The sequence below is a fragment of the Phacochoerus africanus genome, chromosome 3 (assembly GCF_016906955.1).
Source record: "Phacochoerus africanus isolate WHEZ1 chromosome 3, ROS_Pafr_v1, whole genome shotgun sequence".
In the NCBI taxonomy this organism is placed as follows: Eukaryota; Metazoa; Chordata; class Mammalia; order Artiodactyla; family Suidae; genus Phacochoerus; species Phacochoerus africanus.
The window spans coordinates 123,604,073-123,626,759 of NC_062546.1; the positions used below are offsets into that span (position 1 = coordinate 123,604,073).

Consider the following 22,687-nt stretch of genomic DNA (forward strand, 5'->3'; position numbering starts at 1 on the left):
TATCAGAGTGGCTAAAATAAAATTTTTAAAATTGAGGCAACACCAAATACTGGTGAGAATGGGGAAAACTGAATCTCTCCTATATTTCTGCTGGAAGTATACTATGATCCATCATTCTAGAAAATAGTTGGTTGCTCAGTTTCTTGTGAAATGAAAGATACAATTATGAGACAATCCAGCAGTTGCACTCTTGAGAAGGAAATAAAATGAAGTGAAAACTTAGATTCACCCAAAAAATTATACATTAATGTTCATGGTAGCTTTATTCAGAATAGCCAGCAACTGCAAACATCCAAGTAGTCTGTAAGCAGGTGAATTGTTCAGCTATGTTATGGGCATACCATTCAATGCTGTTTAGCAATGAAAAGGAGTGAACTAGAGATGGAAGCAACAACTGGATGAATTGCCATGGAATTTTGTGGGGTGAAAAAAAAAAACTGAATCAAAAATGTTCCATACTGTGTGATTCCATGTATGAAACTTTAAAAAATTATATCATTTTAGAAATGAAGAACAGATTTGTTATTGCCAAAGTTTAATGACAGGAGGAGGGTGGGTGTGAAGAATGTGAGTTTGGTTATAAACAGCCAACACCAGGATTTCTTGTGGTGATGGAACGGATTATATGTTGACTATGATGGTGAATATCCAAGCTTCTCCTGTGACAGAATTTCATAAACCCAATACACACACCACACATAAGAAAGAGTACCAGAAAAACTGGGAAATACTCATCAGATTGAGAGATTACATCTTGACTGTGATAGTATACCATCATTTTCAAAATGTTACCTTCTAGGGGAACTGTATAAATTGTACATATTGTATTATTCTTGCAACTGCATGCTAATCTTCAATGTTCACGATAAAATGTTCAATTGAAAAAAAAGGAAATAGGAATAAATGCCAAGGAAAATGTTCCACATCTCTACACTAAGGGATATAGAATATTAGTAAATGGAGGGGTATATCGTATTTATGGGGTAGAGGATTTAAAGAATTATCCTATTCAGTTCACTCTCCATAAAAATCCCAACTGGTTGTTTTTGAAAAATTGACACACTAATTCTAAAATGTCCAGGAAAATGCAAAATCCAAGAATAGCTGAAGCAATCTTTTTTTGTTTAGTTTTGTTTTGCCAAGCCCACTTATGTGGAAGTTCTTGGCCAAGAATTGAACTGCCCCACAGCAGCAACTCAAGCAACTGCAGTGACACTGCAGATCTTTAACCCACTGTGTCACAAAAGAACTCTTAATCAAACTCTTTACTTTACTCTTCTCAGAAATTCTCTTTCTCTCTCTCCCTCTTTCTGTTTCTTTTTGGGCTGAGGCAATCTTGAGGAGCAGAAGGACTATTCCAGAGGATTTTCAATATCAGCTATTAAGACATTATAAAATTGCAATAATTGAAACTTTATCATAGTGGTAAAAAACAGACAAGTAGATAAATTGGAAAAAAAAATAGAGGGTCCAGAAACAGACACACATACACACCATTTGTCTACTATATGACAAAGATGACATTCCAGTGCATATGGTACCAATTGGCTTCTAGGTGGAAAAAATAATGAATCTCGATCCCACCTTTCTGGTTTATACCAAAATCAATTTCAGATGGATTTTCATGTAAGTACAAAAGAGCAAAACTATAAAACTTTAAGAATACAACATAAAATTATATCATGACTTTCTGGTAGGCAAACATTTTTAAATAGGGTAGAAAAGTGCTATTAAAAAAAAAACCAGCATTGAGGATTTGCATTTATCAGAGGACACTGTTAAGTGTTAGAAGTGCCCAGTACACAGATTATAGTAGACATATCTAACAATGGTCACTTGTCCAAAATATATAATAAACAGCTTCACAGGGCCAAAGACTAGACGAAACACAGAAAGGGCCATAAGCACATGAAAAAATGCTAAATCCATTAATCATCTAGGGAACGTGCATTAACACAAAACAATTGTAGTTAGATTGTTGGCAAACACAGCCTCATTAACTTCTCATGTTTCTGCAGGCATGGCTCTTTGAAATGAGAATTTCCTTTTCTTCGCATAAAAATACAATGTTGATTTCCACAAGTAAAACGTACTTACATATAGGACTCTGGAAGACCTTGAATCTGGGATGGTCTTGTAACTTGTTTTGGCCAGTAGAACATGGAAGAAGTGGTGTTGTGGACCTCCTTGCAATGCCTTGGCCATCAAAGGAGCCCAGGCTGGCCCCCTTGAAGATGACAGACACCTGGAAAGGGAGGCAGAGCCAACAATTACCATCAGGTGCCAGGCATGTGAGTGTGGCCATGGTGGACTGTTGATGCCAGTGTAGCCTCCAGATAACTACAACAGCATGAGTGTTCCCTGGAAAAACTAGCAAAGGCACTGCCCAGCTGAGAGCAGGCCCAAATTTCTGACCCATGTTATTGGCCCAGGTAGTAAAAGAATGGGTATTTTAAGTCTCTACGTTTTGGTGTGTTTTGTTACAAACCATTGTTAACTGAAACAACAATATAGCACTAGACACCCACCAGAGTTGCTAGGATGAAAATTAGAGACAACAAATGCTAGCCCCAAAGCAGAGTGTCTGTAACTGTTCCATTCTAGTGGTGGAAATTCAAACTATAACATTTAGAATGGATAAGCAATGAGGTCCTACTGTACAGCACAGGGAACCATATCTAATCTCTTGGGATACAGCATAGTGGAAGATAGTATGAGAAAAAGAATGTATATATATTTATGACTGGGTTATTTGCTGTACAGAAGCAATTGGCACATTATAAATCAACTACAATTAAAATATATATATATATTTTTTTCTCAACAACAACAAAAAAGACAGATGCAAACTGGTAGTCATGTTGGAATACCACTTGGCAGTTATCTATCCAAGTCAAACATACACATACACTAACACCAAGCAATTCTACTCCTTAGTTACATGCTCAAGATGAATGTTCCTAAAACATATGTAAAAATATTTATTGCAGCATTATTCATAAAAGATGGCAAATGGGATAACCCAAATATCCTTCTAAAGTAGAAATAAAAAAAAGTAAATTGTGATATATTCCTATATCAGACAGCCATGTGAACAAATCAAGCCAACTACACACAACTATGTGGATCAACATCACAAACATAATGCTAAGAGAAGGATGCAGAATTGCAATTATATAAAGTTCAAAAATAAGCAAAAGTTGTCCATGGTGTTAGCAGTGGGGAGAGAAGTTTAAATTTGAAGGAGGAGTGAGCGGAGGCAACACTGGAGGCTTGTTGGGTGCTCTATTTCTTGATGTAAATGATGGTCACGTGGATGTATTTACTTTGCGAGAATTCATCCAACTGTACATTTTTTTTTTTTTTGCTTTTTAGGGCCACACCTGTGGCCTATGGAAGTTCCCAAGTTAGGGGTTGAATCGGCGCTGTAGCTGCTGGCCTACACCACAACCATAGCAACTCCAGATGCAAGCCTCATCTGCAACATATACCTCAGGGCAACCCTGTATCCTTAACCCGCTGAATAAGATCAGGGATCAAACCTGCTTTCTCATGGATCCTAGAAAGATTAATTTTCACCGTGCCATGATGGGAACTCCCAACTGTACACTTATGATCCATGCACATTTGTGTGTATATATATAATATACTTCAACAAAATTTACAAAAACAAAAACCCATCATGAAAGAAAATACATTCTTCAGAAAAATACTAGTATCTTGTTATTAGAGACAGATATGACAAAAAATGGTTAAATGACATGAATGGAAACCAAGGATAAGTATTTAAGATACTAGTTTACAATATCCAGATAATCAATAATTTTTGGCAATTTTTGCTTTAATGTTAATTTATATAGATTATATTTTAAAGTTATTTTTAATATATTTTTTGAATAGGACAATTTTATGGCCCCAGTAATATAATAGAACTAATTTGTAATCAACAAAAAAAGTTATCAAATTTTACTTCTTTTTTAATGCTCTCTTGCACTTTCAAAATTTCCTCATTTGAACCAAAATTGACATGGTCATGCACCTATGATGCTCCATCTGTATTTTCACCTGCTAACATCTGGAAATTTATTTCTATTTGCTGACGGTTACTCAAGGTTTGCACTTAGTTGATTTTTTTTTTTTTTTACTTTTTAGGGTCACACCCTTGGCATATGGAGGTTCTCAGGCTAGGGGTTGAATAGGTCTGTAGCTGCCGGCCTAGCTTACAGCCACAGCAATGCCAGATCTTCAACCTACATCGCAGCTCATGGCACCTCTGGATCCTTAACCCACTGAGCAAGGTCAGGGATTGAACTTGCATTCTCATGGATGCTAGTCAGATTCATTTCTGCTGAGCCACGATGGGAACTCCTGCACTTAGCTGATTTCAAAATAATTTCTTCATTAAGTGTTCTCTCTGTTTAATAAATCTTCTGGCGATTTGATCCACTCAGGTGGTTTGGAGAAAGCCTGATCTTACAGCTCTCCCTCTATTCACTGGTTCTTAACTTCTCAGAATTCAAGTTGCCCTTGCAAATATCTTGAGGACTTTGCATCTCCCCAAAGAAGACTAGGTTTTCCTTCTTCTACTCACACACAATGTTTTCTTGCAGTATTTAGGGCCATTATAAGCCCTGGTCTGAGGGAATTCTCTGTGGTGCTTAGACCAGGTACTGTTGGTTTGGCCAATTCCCTGGGCTTGGAAGACTTTCTCCAGAAGAGCCTGGAGTGTGTGGGAGGGCTGCTGCTCTACCTGTGACCTGCTGACCTCTCAGGTGGCCTCCTCCCACTCATGCCCAGAAGTCTCCTCTTCATTCCTTGTGGGGCTGGCTCTGTCTCTAGTCACCTCTACCTGTGCCACCCTGCCTCCAACCCACCCCACCTCCACCCTCATCCTCACAGGTTCTGGAGAAGCCCCTTCCTCCAGCACAATATGAAGTGCTTTTCCTTGGCCAATGTGAAGTGCTCTCTCCCACCTCCAATTTTCTTTTGCCATTTAGACTTTGATGCATTTACCTCTTCAGATTTTACTGGTTTTCATCTATGAATTCCCTGTCTTACCAAATATAGTGCATGTTTTCTAGGTTACAGCTGAGATTTTGAGATAAACCCATTTCAAAAAGATAATCACAATATCAAAAGGAGTAATTATATTTAGTGCTTAATAGACACTGGACACTATACTTGATTTAAAAAAAAATCATTATGCCAGCTCCTGATGGTAGGGTTATAGATGAGCGAGGTACTGGACAGAAAGCTTGAGTTACTTGCCTGGGATCTCCTGGCAGGATACAACAGAGCCAAAATACCTACTCTGGTCTGAGACCAGAGCACACACTCTCTTCTATTCACTGTGCCTCCTCTTAGGCCATGGCTGTGTCCAGAAGTTCTGACAATAAGCCTAGATGATTGTGTTGAATATTTTCTACCTGCATTGGTTCCCTTCTGATGCTCAATACACTGCTCAACCAACTCTTTGGCATTATATGTTCAAAATTTCTTTAATTCCAGGATTTTCATGATACTTTTTAAAAACTCAGCTGAAATACAACTAACTGATCATCTCCTATAGAATTAATTAGTAAAACAAAACAAAACAAATGGGTACATGTACAGATAAAGCTGCACATTGGTGTGGTTGGTGTATGTAGGGGGAGGTTCTTGCACAAATCACCCAGGTGTGTCCTGCCTCAGACCATTCAGTTGGTCTGAGGCTCCAAGGTGTCCATGTTACCAAACTGAGATCTGGCTGCTCACTGCTTGAAAATTAGAAAGGCTGCAGTCTTGGGAGGTGGTGGATTTAGTGTTCTCAAAACCAAACCCAAAGATTCTGCTCAGTCGTGAAAATTCGTAAAGGCAAAAAAGGAAGTGATCTGAGTTAATCATTGAGATATGGGGGTCAAAGTCATTTTCATCTCCCACTGTCAGCCGGTGTGTCGATTCCTCAGGATATTTTGATCTGATGTCTCCTCCACACAGTTTGTTCAGAGATTACAGAAGGGGAAGTGAGGATAGAGATCTGGTCATGTGTTAATTATTTATTCTTCATTTCAACTTCTTTGATCCATGGAAAGAACCAGCAGATTAGGCAAGGCAATGTGTGATTAAAAGATTTGAAAAGTATGCTAGAGCAGGAGATGAGTAGATGATGGTGACACCTGGTTTAAAACTAGTGTCAGGATAAAAGGGGCCTCCTGCAGAGAGCTCTTTCCTGCTAAAAGCTACTTATATTCACTGTGCAAACAAAGGTGGGAGACACCAAGGGAAGAAGGTCTCATCACAGTGAACAGAAACGTCAGTGCCTCTGGCATCATTTCTTGGAGTGATATGGTTCAACATAGGAAAGAACTAATTGTGGTTCCACAGGGGTGCTGCAGGAACCTCTTCTTTTCTAGCTACTTTTAATAATTTGCTTTCCCTGAGCGTTTTCTGCCTGTTGGGGAAGGACCTAAACAGAGATTTGGAAGAAGCTGAACCTCAGGCTTCCCTCCATCAAACATACAAGACAGCACAATTTTTCAAATCTCAGGGAGAAGGCCTGTGAACAATACTGGAATTAATCTTATTTCTTTCTCTGTAAGCTTTGCAGAAAATTCTGTGGGATTAGACAGACAAGGAAAAACAGCCTGTAAAGTAAACGCTTGTATGTTCAATATAGAACATGGAGGTGAATTATGGATGTCCTAAAAATGTATCTATTGGGATTCCCTTGGGGTGCAGTGGGTTATGGATATCGTGTTGTCACTGCTGTGGTATGGGTTTGATCCTTGGCCTGGGAACTTACACATGCATTGGGCACAGCCAAAAAGAAAAGTCTATAAAGCAGATCTGGAGAACCCAGGAAAGTCCAGAGCTTCTTTTTGAAGAATACCAGGAGCAACTGTGAGGCAGCAGAGAGGCTGGGGCCAGCAGCCCCTGGTATATGTGAGAGAGAACATGGCTGCAGGTCACTGTCTGCCTGAAGTTCATGAGGAATTGGGGACTTGGCAGAAGATCTGGCAGCTGAGGTGAGTGGCTGTCAACCATCCATGGCTCAGAGGACTGTGGGAGAGAGGGAACACTGCTGTCACTACTTGCTGTGTCCAGGTGCAGATGTGCAGAACCTTTCCTCCATGGGCAAGATAAAGCAGCAGCTATAACTTCAGATTCCAGCAGTGGAATGACTTGCTGGCTGTGCGTTCATGGCCAGTGCTGTTACCTTTCTCAGCCCCTGTTCTTTTCTCTGGAACATCTGGATGCTAATAGTACCCCTGCTGGGGGATCATGGGGAGAGTTAGACAAAAACAGATGTAATCTACTACAGGGGAGAGCCTGGTGTAGTTAGTGCCTGGTAAAGAGTAACCATGATGGTATTACTCTTACTGGCCTGGGTTCTTGGCCTTCCATAATCAATACAAATTGAGAAGAAGCCAGATAAGAAATTTAGGCTTTACTGGAGCCCCTGCTACAGGAGGTGGGGGGGAGTGAAATCAAGCAATGATTTCCCTTGATTCCTTGATTACTGGGTGTGGGGGCTGGGGGGGGGGTTGGTGGGGTGAGGGGGTGGATGGTAAGCTTGTTCCTTTTGTGGGGCAAGGGTAGGGGTCGGTGCAGAGGTCAGGTCAGAAGGATGGCTTAGGTGGTCTGCCCACCTTTTTGGTGGTGTTGTGTGCAAGGGGTGTGAGTACTACTCCGCTTTTTCTCCAGACACCCTGCTTTTGCTTCCCACATTTCAGAAGTGGCAGTTGGGATTCTGGCTTTTTTGTATATTCTTGCCCATTATCTGCCCCAACTGTGCATGCAGTTATTTTTAGTCCCTTATAGTTTAATGCATTTTATTATTCCAGAAGATGTTTGCCTAGGTGCCTAGGTGCAAGCCACTGCAGCAAAGGGTCCCAGGTTTTGGGTTCTGGCCTATCTCATTAGTAGACATGGGCATCACAGAATAAATTTTTTCGCATTGGATGGAAGGGGTTTGCAGCTTAACCACACCAGAGACTCCTCAGTTCCTTCGGGGGGGGGGGCGGGGAGCTCAGTTTAAGGCTCAAAATTCACTGGACAGGAATAGGACGGCAGACAAAATCTGATCCCCTTGGTTCATATTGTGGATCAAGCCCATGCTCCCCTCCACCCCAATCACATTTGCATCAGTGTTCATAAATTGCACACTCTTTTCTGATGATCACCATGATTCAGATTTTAATAATCTTCTTGTTGAAAAACAAATCAAGAAATGAAAAAAAAATGAGGGGATATATTGCATTTCTCAGGAAGGCTACCACTAATTAAGATGTTGAAAGCAATTTTAACACCATTTCTCACCACTGTGACAAATCTGACAGGTTTACAAATTAGCATTCTGGGACTCTCCCACCGGATGTCCATGTTTTGTCAGATTCTGTGATGGATCACAAACGGTGCTTGGTAATTGCCGCAAGTTGATACAATACCTGGCAAGAAATAAAGCACACTCTCAGGTGATTCCAGGAAATTGGCCTTTTCATTAGTATTAAAAACTATTGTTTTTGGCTTTTTTTATGAGAAAAAAATAGCATTTTGTAAGGCTAAGTTACCAGTTCTCCTTTAGAGAAATTTCAGGTTCAAGAATGATTAGACACTGGTCTCTGGGCTGGGTATCCAAGCCATGTGGTCCGCTTGTGATCCTTCCAGGATATTTGGAACCTAAGATGCACCTGAAAGATATTTCACGCAATGTGGGATAGCTCCACATTAGTACTTTTGCAGCAAATAAGCCAGTTAGGATAAATTCTCATTTTATCATGCTCAGCAGCTGCTGCCGGGCTCATGGCACCCCCATCTCCCACTGGAGAGGAATGATTCCGGAGGCTGTTCTGAAAGGTCATTTCTGCCTGGAAGTTTTTGATAAATGGACAGACATAAACTCAGGGTTAGATTGCAATATTTTCCTTTTCCTTCTTTTCTTCTTTTTCTACTCCTTTCCTCATCATCCCCCTTCTTTCCTTCCTCCTCTTAATACAAATCTGTCCTGTGTTGGTAAGTTACCATGAGGTAACAACAAATAGGAAGAGAGAAATTGAATTTCCTAACACTGGGGACACTGTTAGAAGGGTTAGCTTCAAAATCATTTTAGAAAGAGGAACCAGAATCAATAGCTACTTTTTCTAGCTATTGTCACTTTCCCATGTATAGAGTGTTCTTCCTCTTGCACCCCAAAATATAAAGACATAATCTTAGCACTTATAATACTGATCTCTAGTCTTACAGTGGATTCCAATGACTAGCTAGGGAAATTACATCCATTATCTCATTTTGTTCCATCAATCACCCAATAAATAGGTTTAGTCCTATATTTTGGAGCAAAATGAAGAGGCTCAGAGAACTTAAGTGACTTGTTAAGGGTAGCATTGCTGGCAATAAATCAGCATGTGTCTCAAGTCTGTGCACTTCTGGGTCTGTGTCTTGACGCCCATTCTGTTTTGCTGTGGAATGGTTACCTTAATCCTCTGGTGTGTGAAAAGCACAGATCATGCCTTTGCCCTGCTTCCTGGATGCCTATGCAGTGAACTTGCACTAGCTGCTCAACAAGGATTTATGGGAAGAAGGAATAAACAAATTAATAAGCAAAGGAATGAATGAAGTTGTTATTGCCTCCATCACTTACTCCACATTTCTTGATCATATATCATGAAATTGGCCAGTGTCTTTAGAAGCAAAGCCTAAGATAGAGACCCATATGCACTTGATTTATTGAGAGAGTGATCTCCAGAGAAAGCAGGTGAAGGAAGTAGGATAGAACAGGGGAAGGAACTAAACAAAGATGTGGTCTCAGCTGGAGGGTGACTTCAGCCTGATTCCATAGGGAGCTCTAGAGTGGGAACTGTACCACAGGGTGCAATTAGGCAGGAAGCCAGACTTTCATCTGTCAGTCATTAGCTGTGAGCTGCCCACTGGGGAGGGGCCATAAATCCCCAACCTGGCAGCTTCTATCAGTTGAGGGTGATTCTCTAGCGAAAAGGGCAGTGGGAGCTGGGGATAGATGTACCAGCAGGGTTAAGGGGATCAGCAGGAGCCAACAGTGTCTTTCCAGGTAGACACAATTAGAGTCCTATGGATAGTTCCTCAGGGAATCCCCACTGGTGTGTACCTTCAGTGTCTGCAGCCCATTCCATCATTGACCTGAAGGGCAAATCTTAAGACCAACCTCCCTTAAGGCGTCTCCCTGGACCACTCCACCCCATGGGGAACTTTCCTTTGCAGAAATCCTATAATGTTTCCCTCAACAAAAGGCTTACGTAGTTAACTGCTGCTTTTAAATGCCTTTAGATTGTTATACGTGCATATAATTGTGTTCCTATTAAACCTGAAAATTCCCCCAAAGTATTGATTGTGGCATCAAATGACCATCTTTATCTGGATGCACTTGGCCATGCTAGATGTCATCATGGATGCAGTGGAAGGCACTGGATCTGCATAGTAATGAATGATGATAGACTGAATAGTAATAAATAATAATAATGTACATTTTGTGGTACTTTCTATTTATCAGGCAATGTGCCAAGCACTCAGCAAGTATTTCATATAATTCCACAAATTTCTGTCATATAGCTATTATTAGGAATGCTGTTAACATCAGATAAGAGAAAGCTTTGATACTGAGTGGCTTAAATAAATTAGGGATGTCTGCAGGAAATCTGGAGACAGATTATCTCTGGCTTTGTCTTCAAGATTCTGTGGTTCGCTTGGACTTTCCCATGTGCCTGTTACCACATGGTCACACAGCGCCTGATGTTGCACCCCCAGGAATCACATTTGCTTCAAGACAGGAAGCAAAATCAAATCTATTACCAACTGCATCTGTCTTTTATCAGACCAAGCAAAATCCTTTTTGAAGATGCCAGGAAACTTCTATTTCCATGTTATGGCCAAAACTGTGTTTTAGGGTTATCCTTTTTCCACAAGGAATGATGACAATCTATGCATTTTGTTTTCTCAGATGCTTGCTCATCACAGTGTGGTAAACTGCAGTAAGAGGGAACAGTAACTTGGAATGTCTGTCAGGTCAACCCACAGACATTATCTGCTGCATGCAAATCCTAAATCCATTTCCATTTCAGGGATAAGAAAACTGACACAATGAAGTAAGTATCCAGGACTGGTGAGTAATGGGTCCAGTATTCACCCTCAGTTTTGACTGTATAGTCTGCACTTTTGACTACTCTGCTATATTGCTTCTTTAGTTTCTGTCTTAGTACCTCATTTCTATCTCAAAAATGATCACTCCAGGATAGGGATAATTTAGAGCAGTACCCTGCAGCACTCTTCATGAACAATAAAAAATAACTAAAGCCTACATTGATATCTATTTCCAGTGAAAACTAGTGAGAAAGCTGGGTTTATGTTTTTTTTATATTACTCAATGAATTTATTACATTTATAGTTGTACAATGATCATCACAACCCAATTTTATAGGGTTTATGTTAATATAGGAGAAGCCCTTATGATATGAGTACAAGAGGATGACTTCTGCCAAGCAGAACAATGGAACAGATGCACAGATTGCATCTTCCATGTCCAGTACGAAAAAAAGTCATCCAATATCCTATACTTTTTTGACCTAGAAAAAACTATCACTATTTTTTGATCTCAGAATGCCAAGGTAAGTTTTGTACATCATTGTTTTCATAGTTCAAACCTCCTGGCCGAGACAATTCATTTAATTAAAAATATTTATTTTATTAGATCATAGTTGATTTACAGGGTTGTGTCAATTTCTGCTGTACAGTATAGTGACAGTATACATAAATATACTTTCTTTTTCTCATCTTCCTTCATGTCCGACCCAAGATATTGGATATATTTCCCTGTGCTGTACCTCATTGCTTACCCATTCTAAATGCAAGAGTTTGCAGTCCATTCCACTTCCTTCCCCCCTGGGGAGGAACCACAAGTCTGTTCTCTATGTTTGATGTTTTCTGAATCTCTGCTCCATAAAAGTCACAGCATAGGGTCTCTTGGCAGAAGTTGTGGCATAAACATGAATATCATAGAAGGGAGGAGTCCCAGCCACCCACTTTCTAGTTTGGAGGTAAGAGTGACTCCCAGGACACAGGCAGGGACAGTACAGCTGAGATGGTGTCTGGGACGGTGCTGGGTGGAGCACTGGTGTTCGCTCATGTGGACTCACCAGGGTCCATTGCTGGCATTTCTTCCCAACTTTGTGTTCAATGATGTCACCTGGACAGCTTGAAATCCCATAGAGAGGAAGTAGTACTTATACCACACATGTTGAAATACTACAGACAAGGGCTTTTGTTCCTCAGAGAGCCAGTTGTTAAACATTTACTAGCACACCACTCATTGAGCGGTTCAAACAAGTAAATCACTTTTCAAAAAACAAAACAAAACAAAACACAAAAAACCACACAAAACAAAACAGTCACAGACCTACAGACATGAAGATCAGACTGTGGTTGCCAAGGAGGAGCAGGGAGAGAGTGGGATGGATGGGGAGTTTGGGGTTAGTAGATGTAAACTATTACACTTAGAATGGATAAGCAATGAGTTCCTACTCTACAGCACAGGGAACTATATCCAGTCTCTTGGGATAGAACATAATTGATGATAATGGAGAAAAAGAAAAAAAAATATATGACTGTGTCACTTTGCTGTACATCAGAAGTTGCACAACATTGTAAATCAACTATATGTTAATTGAAAAAGACAAAAAAAATAAAATGTAATATTCTCAATAAAAAAAGGAGGGGAAGGGAAATTGAACAAAATAATATCTAGTTTTTTTTAGGATTGAGGGAATTTCTAACTGTTGGTCTTGCCTCTTCATATCAACGTGAAAGCAATATCATATTTTTATGAGAGTACTAGGGCTCTGGGGAATGCTTTGTGGGCAATTGGCTTAGGTTCCTTTAATCAGTACTTGGCTATTTCCTGCTTTATACATCTGTTATTGGTAATTAGAAAACCCATGGCATGAGGTTATATTTGCGATAAGTTCCTTAATACACGGGGGAAATTTTAAATATTATCCAGTTCTTGTGGGCACACTTACAAACTCATGGGCCTTGCATGTTGGAGCTCAGCTTTCCCACTCCTCTGACACAATGACTTTTCACAGGTAATCGATAACTAACCTGATAAATAAGAAGGCTCCTTAAAAATCCATTGCTTGATTGCTGAGACTGAATGTTTTATTCATTGACAGGTGTGATTTATCATTTGGCGGCGAGGAGGAAAATCTTTGCTCCAGCTGTTCTCACCAACATTGCTCGGCAGTGGGGCTTTCAATCTGCTTCCACAGAGCAGACTTTCAGCTAGGGAGTTGCAGCTATATTTAGTATGTCAGGTCATTAGCTATCTGTAAACAATCCAGATGCATTATCCTTCCCATTGTTCATAATTAAACTCCTCATCATGGGAATTGTCTTTGATCTTAGTTTCAGATTCCAAAAACTGAAGTATATCTATCCACATGGAAACCTCTACTAGGACTCAATCCAGCTTCCTAATGACGGTGATAACTACCATTACTGAGGATATACTACATGCTAGACATTAGTTTATGTCTTCATTTGCATCATATATTTTCAAGTCTTTATCACAAAAAGAATGACTCATTCTTGGTGCACCTCTGATTTTCTGCACAGTGACAAAGATTATAAGTCTGAGCTGAAAGAAGGAGTAGAACCACTAGGAGAGGTGGGAGTAAGGAACTGAGTTGGTCCAAGGCCATTGTGGAAGCAGGTTGGCAGCTTACATGTGGCTATTTATTCTGCATCTGATATTGTACGTGCCCCATCAGCAGGGCTTCAAAAGGCATTAGGGAAAAATGGACATGAAACAGGAGGAAGCAAGGGCAAACAGAAACCTGCAAGGACCAGCTGGAGCCCATGGGGGTGACCTGAAAGCCACCTTGGATGATAGGGGTGTCCTATAGAAAAAGTTAGTGCTCTTATTTATTGAATTAAATATGAATCTGGCCCAGAGTCCAAGAAGTTGAATGAATGTAACCAAACCAATTTTGGCTGCTCACTACTTATATGCCAGTAATTTGAGAGACAATTGTAAATAGAAAACGAAGTTGTTTTAATAAGAAAGCCAGCAACATGAAAAGAAGCTGGATTCATGTCCAGAGACCAACTTCTCTTCAGCCATGACAGATTTTTTTTTTTCTTTTTGTGGCTGTACCTTCAGCATATAGAATTCCCAGGCTAGGGGTTGAATCAGAGCTGCATCTGAGATCTACACCACAGCCACAGCAACACTGGATCTGAGCTACATCTTTGACCTACTCTGCAGCTTGCTGCAATGTTGGATCCTTAACTTACTGAGCAAGGCCAGGGATGGAACCTGCCTCCTCGCAGAGACAACAGTCCTTAACCCACTGAACCACAATTCCAGCCATGATAGCCTTTTTTGTTGTTGTTGTTGTTGTTGTTGTTGTTGTTGTTGCTATTTCTTGGGCCACTCCCACGGCATATGGAGGTTCCCAGGCTAGGGGTTGAATCGGAGTTGTAGCCACCGGCCTACGCCAGAGCCACAGCAACGCGGGATCCTAGCCGCGTCTGCAACCTACACCACAGCTCAGGGCAACGCCAGATCGTCAACCCACTGAGCAAGGGCAGGGACCGAACCCGCAACCTCATGGTTCCTAGTCAGATTCGTTAACCACTGAGCCACGACGGGAACTCCAGCCATGATAGCTTTTAAAGAGAAAAGTGGAGGGGAAGAATCTCAGTGAATCACTGAGGCAGGAGGTTGGATTCTGCATCACTCTCCTTTGCAGGAGCAGTGGCTGGCTCTCTCTTCAGATGTTATCTTGCCCGAGTGATATGCCTGTAGGATTGCTTAGGGGGGATGCTGGGAGTAGAATCTTACCTCTTTTTATCTAGGAAAAGTATCCACAGGCAAGACAAGATATGGTGTGCATTCAGGAGAGCACAAGTCAGGAGTTAGTTTCAATTGCTTCCTGATCTAACTCCTATAATTAGGTTCTTTTAAGGTTGTAGGGGAACAGAAATGGGCAAACAAGAAAGGGGCAAAAGAGCTGCTTTCATGAGATGTCATGGGATGTGGTGGAGCTGCCAACTCTGTTGTAGCCCCAGGAATGGGTGTTGACAAAGGAGCAGGGGTGGTAGGACCCATGGGAGTTGGGTGCATCTCCATGCCAAGGAGTGAGCCAGCAGACCAGCAACAGAATGTGGAAACTTCAACACACACTGAGTTTGGAGATCTAATTCAGACTGGGGTCTACTGGCTGCAGCTGTTTGCCCATGTTGGTGTTCTCACTTCTGAACTGGCCGATAAAGAGGCTTCCTAGCTCCACTCTTCAAGACTTTCCAGGATGCTCTTCACTCAGACCACAGAAGCAACCTGGCCAGTAGGCACAAGGGACTCCAGGAGTGCTGGCTCAAGGGCACAGACTTGGGAGCCCAAACAGAGTTTGAACCTCACTTGTTAAACTCTGAGCCCAGTTACTTCAAGTGAAAAATAGGTTGTACAGCAGAACTCTCAGGCTTGTGTGAGGATTCCATGAAAAAAGTTTTGCAGGGAAGCCTGTGTGCTGTTTGGAATGCCATTTGTAATACCCATTAACACATGCTGGTTCCTTTCTCTTTACTCTCTATCCTTTAGGTCCCTATCCTGATACCCCTAACCGTGCCTCCCTGCCTGTGTCTGAGGTCCTTCGTCTTTCATTGCTGCCTTGATTTGGAGCACAGATCTGAGCATCCACACTGGTTGGTGGAACCCTTTCTGGGAGATGATTTCTTGGAACTCCGGGACTTTCCACTGCTCCCGTTAGTGCTTTTGTTCACTGGCACATGGCTGAGAGCATGGAGGAAAGAGTTTTCTGAGCCCCATGAAGACATGGCTGCCCTTGAGAAGGATTATGAAGAGACTGGTATGGATTCTGTTGAAAGAGAGCGTGAGGAAGATCTCAGTGGCCCTGTTACAGACCCCTCAATGCTTCCTCTGCTCTGGTATCTCTATGGGTCTCTGTAGAGTGTCAGGCATCATCTTGGCACCTGCATCTGACCCTGACCCTACCACCAATCCCACTCTAAGATGAGTCTCATTTCAAGGTCTTGACTCTCTCAGTCTTCTCCACTCTTGAAGTTTACCAAGCCAAGCCTGCATGTCTCCAAGTTTTATAAAAGTTAGTTGATCCTTGGGAATTTCCTTGTTCTAAAATATTTTCTTCAAATTTTCTTTATCCATAGATTTTTTCAGACGCACAGACAGAGAGTCCAACTTGGATATGCACTTGCTTACTCTTTGCTCGTCTCTTGCTTCCTAAGGGCATTGGCTTTTATCCCAGTTAATTCTGCCAGTAACTTGTTACATAAGTCATTCCAAATGTTACATTTTCTGTGCACTGACTTCCTGCAGCTCTCTGGGTATTCTTTCAAAGGTCCTCATTCTATAGCTCACCTATTTCTAGTTTGCAATTTAAAAAGACTTTGATGTTGAGTACCACTAAATGTTAGGAAAAGCTACACACAGTCTGCTAGTCCTCAAATGAGGGGATCAAATCAGAAAAGCCATGGGCTTGTCCCACTCTCTTGGTTTAGGGCCATAATGCTATGACATAATCTCTCTCCTGGGTTGATTGTCTCTGATAGCCTCTCCCTCAGCAACAGGCACCCACCTCCTTAGAAACCAATGCCCTAGAGACTAAGTCCAAGGCCTCCCTGTAAGCCACATCCTTTTTTACTTTCTTTTCAGCAGATGGGAAAAAAAGCAACTCCTTGAGTACTATGTGCTCTCCCTTTCTAAGTGTCTGCGATGCCCCTTGTCACCTTCAATGCTGTTAGGAAGTTGGGTGAATATTTGAAGAATTAGGATGTTGTTCCAACAGGATTCAGATTTTGTTTTGCCCTTTTTCCTGAAATTCCCAATAGAGAAGGTTACTCAAGGTAGAGCAGTGGTGGGCTCATCTTGGTCTGGTCCCATATGCCCTATGCAGGTTCTCATTCAGGACTGACTGGGTCACTTGATTAGACTTGTATGGGGTTTCTTGCTCCCACTGCCCAGACTTGCCCTCTAGCAGAACCTAATCCCAAAGAAATGACTGATAGTTCCATAGTGAGGCAGATGAGAGGAAGTGATCTAATGGCAAGATAGTGTTGACTAAAAACAAAACAAAACAACAACAACAACAACAACAAAACACAACCTAAAAGGTGAGAGTTATATTTTATTTGGTGTACAAAACTGAAGACTTAAGCCTGGGACACATCATCCCAGATAGCTCTGAGAGACTACTCTAAAGAGACAAGGGCAGGGGAGAGTCAGGGTGTATAAGAGTTTTTCAGCAAAGACCAGGTAATCAGAACATCAGAAGATTACTGTTAATTAAAGGAAAACAGATACCTCAAGGTAAGGAATTTAATGCTTTTCTCTATATGGGAAGATCAAGATTCTGGGCTCAGTGAAATCATTCCTTTGCTAGGAGTGATTTATCTGTGGCCAGTGTCCTGTGCTTCCTCATCTTGAGCATGTGCTTTCTCATCAGGGTGTGCCATTGGGGGGTGGCTCGACTGCTAGATGGTGGGCATCCTGTTTAAATCCTGAGTTCCTTCAGGGCTCACCATCTGGATGGTTTTAATATGGTGGTTTGAAGGTTGCAACAACTTTTGTTTACTGATATAGCAGGTGATATTTTTCATTCACGATGACCAGTCTTGTTTAAATGAGAGAGATGGAGAAAGTGTGGGTTGGGGAGAGAGACATGAGGTGGAGGAGAAGAAGAAGAAGGAGAAAGAAGAGAGGCAAAGAAAGAAGAGTAAGAAAAGGATAATGAAGAAGAAGAGAAGGAAGAGGAGGAAGAAGGAGAAGAAGAAGCAGGGGGAGAAGGAGAAAGGAAAGAATAAGAAAAGAGGACTTGATTTCCTTATTTGTTCTCTAAGTTCAGAAATACATTTCTTGAATAGAATTTCTTTTTAAATGCTCCATGACAGTGGAAAATTTGAGTGTAAGTGGTGTTTACCAAAAATGCGAAAGGCAGAAAGAAGGGCAGAAAAGAGAAAGTAATATAAAAAGATAAGAGAAGGCAGGAAGGAGAAGGAAAGAGGGCAGAGTAAATGGTAGGGAGGGCAAGGGAAGGGAGGAGATGAATCAAGGAGGAGAAAGGGGAAGAGCTGCTACTAGAGCCTGCCAGGCTCACGGTGCTGGTGATGGAGGCATTCAGATGGCAGGCACCACTACAGGTGGGAGCTTATTTCTAGTGGAAAGAGGGACTGACTGCTGGCATTGTCGTTTTCCTTCTTTGGTATACCCTTTGTGTGAGTCTTTATCAGCTGCCTCCTATTCCAGAACAGAGGATGTCTCTGTGACCTCTAGACCCAACAGAATGCCTAAAACAGAGAAGATGCTCAGGTGGGAAAATGGAAGAAAGATGGATTTGGCCCAACACTTAAAGTGAAAAAAAAAACACATGTCCATATTGGTTAAGCTTTTGCAGATAAAGGCTGGTTGTGTTTTCTGTTTGGCATCAAACCATAGCAGGTAAATATGGGATCCAAGGACAGTAAAAGGTTGTTTCACTCTGATCAGGATCATTTCCTTGATGACATAGGTGAAAGCAATGGAAATCTATACCTGGAAAGCACCCTCTAAAATCCCCCTTGTAGCACAGGGGAAATAGTATAGGTTAGAAAATGCTTTGGGCATAGTCAATCCCTATCACCATTCTTTAGCCACAGAGACCAATAGAAGTCAGATTAGACCACCATCACACTTCTTGGTCCCAGCTGGACTCCTCATGTTCAGAATAGACAAGGAATGAACTAGTCCTGAGGTCTTGTCTCTGAAGAAGTAGACCCGGTTCAGGGTTCAGGGCACAGTCTCTAAGCTTCTTTTGTTCTCCAAGATCCTTGCTCTTCATATTCTTTAAGATCCCATGACTCTATCCTCTCTCTGGTTCTCACACCTGAGTGACCTTAGTCCACAGAACACAAAGATTCCTAAATCTCCTCACCAATCATCCCCAATGTGTGCAAGATTCAAACTATACCCCCTGTTATACCCCCACAGTGACATCCTTAGAAAGAGGAAGACAAAGAGTTTTTTAAAAATTAGTTAAAGGAGGCTGCATTACTATTTAGTTATACTGCTAATTAACCTTCAACTATTTGTATAGCTCATAAATAACACTACTCATACGTATGAGAAAGCAAGTCAATGAAATATGCATGACAAAGAGATTAGGTGAATACCTCTAAAATATACTAGCCCAATAAATAGAAAAAAAATACCATTTTCCTTTGTTTTTGTGGGCCACCATTACAGACCATCACACCCTGCTACCAATTGTGTGACCTTCTTCAAGTCCAGTTGTCCTGAATAACATGCATGTATATAGGTCAGACAGGTGTACACTTATGTGTATAAACTTAAGTCTTACAAAAACTCCTCGGAGGGAGGTGTCATTCAGCCCTTTTACCAATTAATTTGTTAGATCAATTACAGATCAGTTAAGCTGCTCAGAGCATCTAGTGAGTAAGTGACAGAGCTGGGACAAACCAACACTCTGATGTGCTCTAGAGTTTGGGCTCTGCTTGCTGGACTGGGCCCCTCTTTCTTGCATTATTTGTCAGTGTCTTTCCATTTATAGTTAGTGTGAGTCTGTGTTCTTATCTGCAGAGCTTCTGGAATGCCAGTGTCTGGACCTAACAGAGCTATTCTTACTGTACTCAATATTTCTTTCATTTGTGAACTAGAGATTGACATTTGCCATCTACCTCTACAATGACTGAATCATGGGTCACTACAGCTGCTGACCCTCCACATCCCTTGAAAAGAGTTCAGGGTGGAGATCAGGAGTGAGGTACTCTGTGCTCAGAGAAACTTGCAGGACAGGTCCAGATGGTTGTATATTTTCAGAAGATTTTATCAGACCAATTATTGCATATTCCCCTATCTAAAAAAGCCCTAAAATCCTTCATGATGGCATCTGCTCCTTGTGACTAGCAATAACCTCCACGAGACTAGAAGTGACCTTCTGCAAAATAGATACTGGCCTTCCCCCTTATCTCTTTGTAGGAGATTTTCAATGCTTTCTGTAATGCTGCCTCCTAGGCTATAGTCTTCAATTTGTCCCAAATAAAACTTACCTCATAACTCTCTTGTTGGGCATTTTTTTAGGTTGACGTATTAGTTCATTCATGCTACATAGACTTAGAAAAGAAAGTTTCAAAGAAAACTCTCAGAATGACCTTTTGGGGATATTCAAGCAAATTCTACATTCCACCACTTAATTTCATACCTTAAAAAAGCATCTGTTGTTTACTGTCTTTTGTTACACAATTATTTTTGTGACCACTCCTTACAATAAAACAATGACTCCAGATTTGAAGGCAGTTGGAAAGAGCCCTCGCATTGAACTGGAAGAGTGAGAAGGATGCTTAGAACTGCAGTTTCAGGATAGAGAGCAGGGAATGTGGTGGATTCTGTAATATCCTATTCCACATGCACTTGTTACACAGAATCAGTACTTAGTGGAATGGAAGGCATTTGGTGATTGTGGGTCAAGTGGGAGAGGTGTGTTATTGATGTAGTAGCTATAAATCTCTAAAATACAGTGGTTTCCTTTGTTAGCTTCCCATTAATTGAGTATTTCTAATTTAATTAGTTCATATTTTAGACACTTTCTGTGCACAAGATAAATTAGTGCAGGCTTGGAAAGCAGAGAACTTCAAAACATATTGAGTATTAAAAGAGAGCTGAAAAATAGGGCAGCCAGAGAGGGGCTGGTAGGCCACAGGCAGGTCCAGTTGGCCTCTCTTCAGAAAAGGACTGCTGTCTCTGACCTGGTGTATGTGCTGCATTCCATGCCACTGTGCAGTTTGTGTGTAAGTAAATTAATTAAACAGTCTGGGAGCTGATTCCTTGAGCAGAAGTATGCTATTAGTATCAGTGTTTATGTGCTGGCCAAGAACTAGACCACCAGTATAGAGTAACCGATCTCAGAATACCTAGGGTTTATAGGCTGGAAGACATTTTCAGTAAGAAAAAAACAGAAGCTTAAAGAGGAAAAAGAAGATTTCCTAAAATTCCCATAAGTGGTTATTGGTATGGGCAGGGCTACAACTCAGGTCTCTTGATCAAATTCTCAAACTGCCCTGTGACCCCCCAATATCAATGGCAGGTCATCTTCTCTGGCCTATGCTTATTGTTTTTGATGTGTGCAGTGAGCACCAAGATCTAATTTTGGAGAAATAATACTTCAGAGGCTGCCTAGTGCTTCCTGAGCATCAGTGACTGCAGACAAGTGAGCTTTCCTCAGGGATTTTTGTGGAGCTGGAGCTTCACATCATTTTATGTGCTTCATTAACTGGAACAAACAACAAATGCCCTCAAACACCTAGATAAAATTAGGCTCTCTTTCTGCAATTTCTAGCTATGGTTAACCATCTCTAACATCGTTTTAGTATCAAAATGTGTGTTAAAGGACAGCTTTAACACACTTTACACTCACCTTGTGAAGGGAATCTGGATTGAGTTCTAGACCTTTGGGAATAATGGTGCCTGAAACTCCTCCCGGAAAGTTTTCATTGCCTTTGTTCTCTTTTGGGGGTGGTATAAGCTTAACTGCAAGCTGCATATTTCCAATTTATCAAGTATGGACATGTGTTTATTTCCATTTCTTCTGCCTGTTTTATCGTTACTTCAAAGCAAAAAAAAAAAAAAAAAGGAAACATGAAGACAAGTTTTAAGACTCTCTAGATTACACTGTAGTAACCCATTACCAGCACACCTCAGACTTGCACAATTTTATGTCTCACTAGTGGCTACTAGTGCAAAGTTCACTCTGGAATGTAGGCAAATCCATGGGGCTTCTTTCCTGCTCGAGCCCAGAAGTGACCCCAGAATATTGGTCCAATGCTTATATGTCATTGACCATCTTCACATAGTCCACCCTGCAGAGAGCTGTGCCTGTACCACTTGTATGCCTGGTAGGAAAGCAGCATTGGATTCTGGGAGAACTAAAGTCTGTATTTGGCATGGCAGTTCATTTCTTTTTTTCTTTTTAAAATTTTTATTTATTTATTTTTTCAACAGGTTTTTTTTTTTTTTTACATTTTTTTCTTTTCTGTAATGATCTATCTCAGGAGATTGGATATAGTTCCCTGTTGTACAGTAGGACTTTGTTGTTTATTCATTCTAAATGTAATACTTGGCATCTACTAACCCCAAACTCTCAGTCCTTCCCTCCTCCCAGCCCCCTTGGCAAACCCAAGTCTGTTCTCTATGTCTGTGAGTCTGTTTCTGTTTTGTAGATAGGTTCATCTGTGCCATATTTTAGATTCCACATATTAAGTGATAACATATGGTAAAAAATATTTGCAAATGATGCGACTGACAAAGGCTTAAGCTTCAAAATATACAAACAATTCACATGACAACAACAAAAACAAAAACCCAATTGAAAAATGGGCAGAAGACATAGACATTTCTCCAAAGAAGTCATGTGGATGGCCAGTAGGCACGTGAGATGCTCAACATCACCAATTATTAGAGAACACAAATCAAAAGTACAATGAGGTATAATTTCACTTTGAAAATTTCTTAAAAAAGCTTTTTTTTGGACATGCCCTGTGGCACATGGAAGTTCCTGAGCTGAGGATCAAATCTGTAGGCTGTGACCTACACCAGAGCTATGGAAATGCCAGATGCTTAACCCATTGCACCACAGTGGGAACTCTCCAGGTT

The 22,687-nt window shown here is 41.1% G+C and overlaps 1 non-coding gene across 1 annotated transcript; it reads right to left on the bottom strand.

Annotated features, from left to right (window-relative positions):
* Positions 1-19,048: 19,048 nt before the first annotated feature.
* On the bottom strand, positions 19,049-19,169 carry LOC125123804 (small nucleolar RNA SNORA19). The gene has a single exon (XR_007134180.1). It is a non-coding gene; the product is annotated as a small nucleolar RNA SNORA19 (small nucleolar RNA).
* Positions 19,170-22,687: the final 3,518 nt, after the last annotated feature.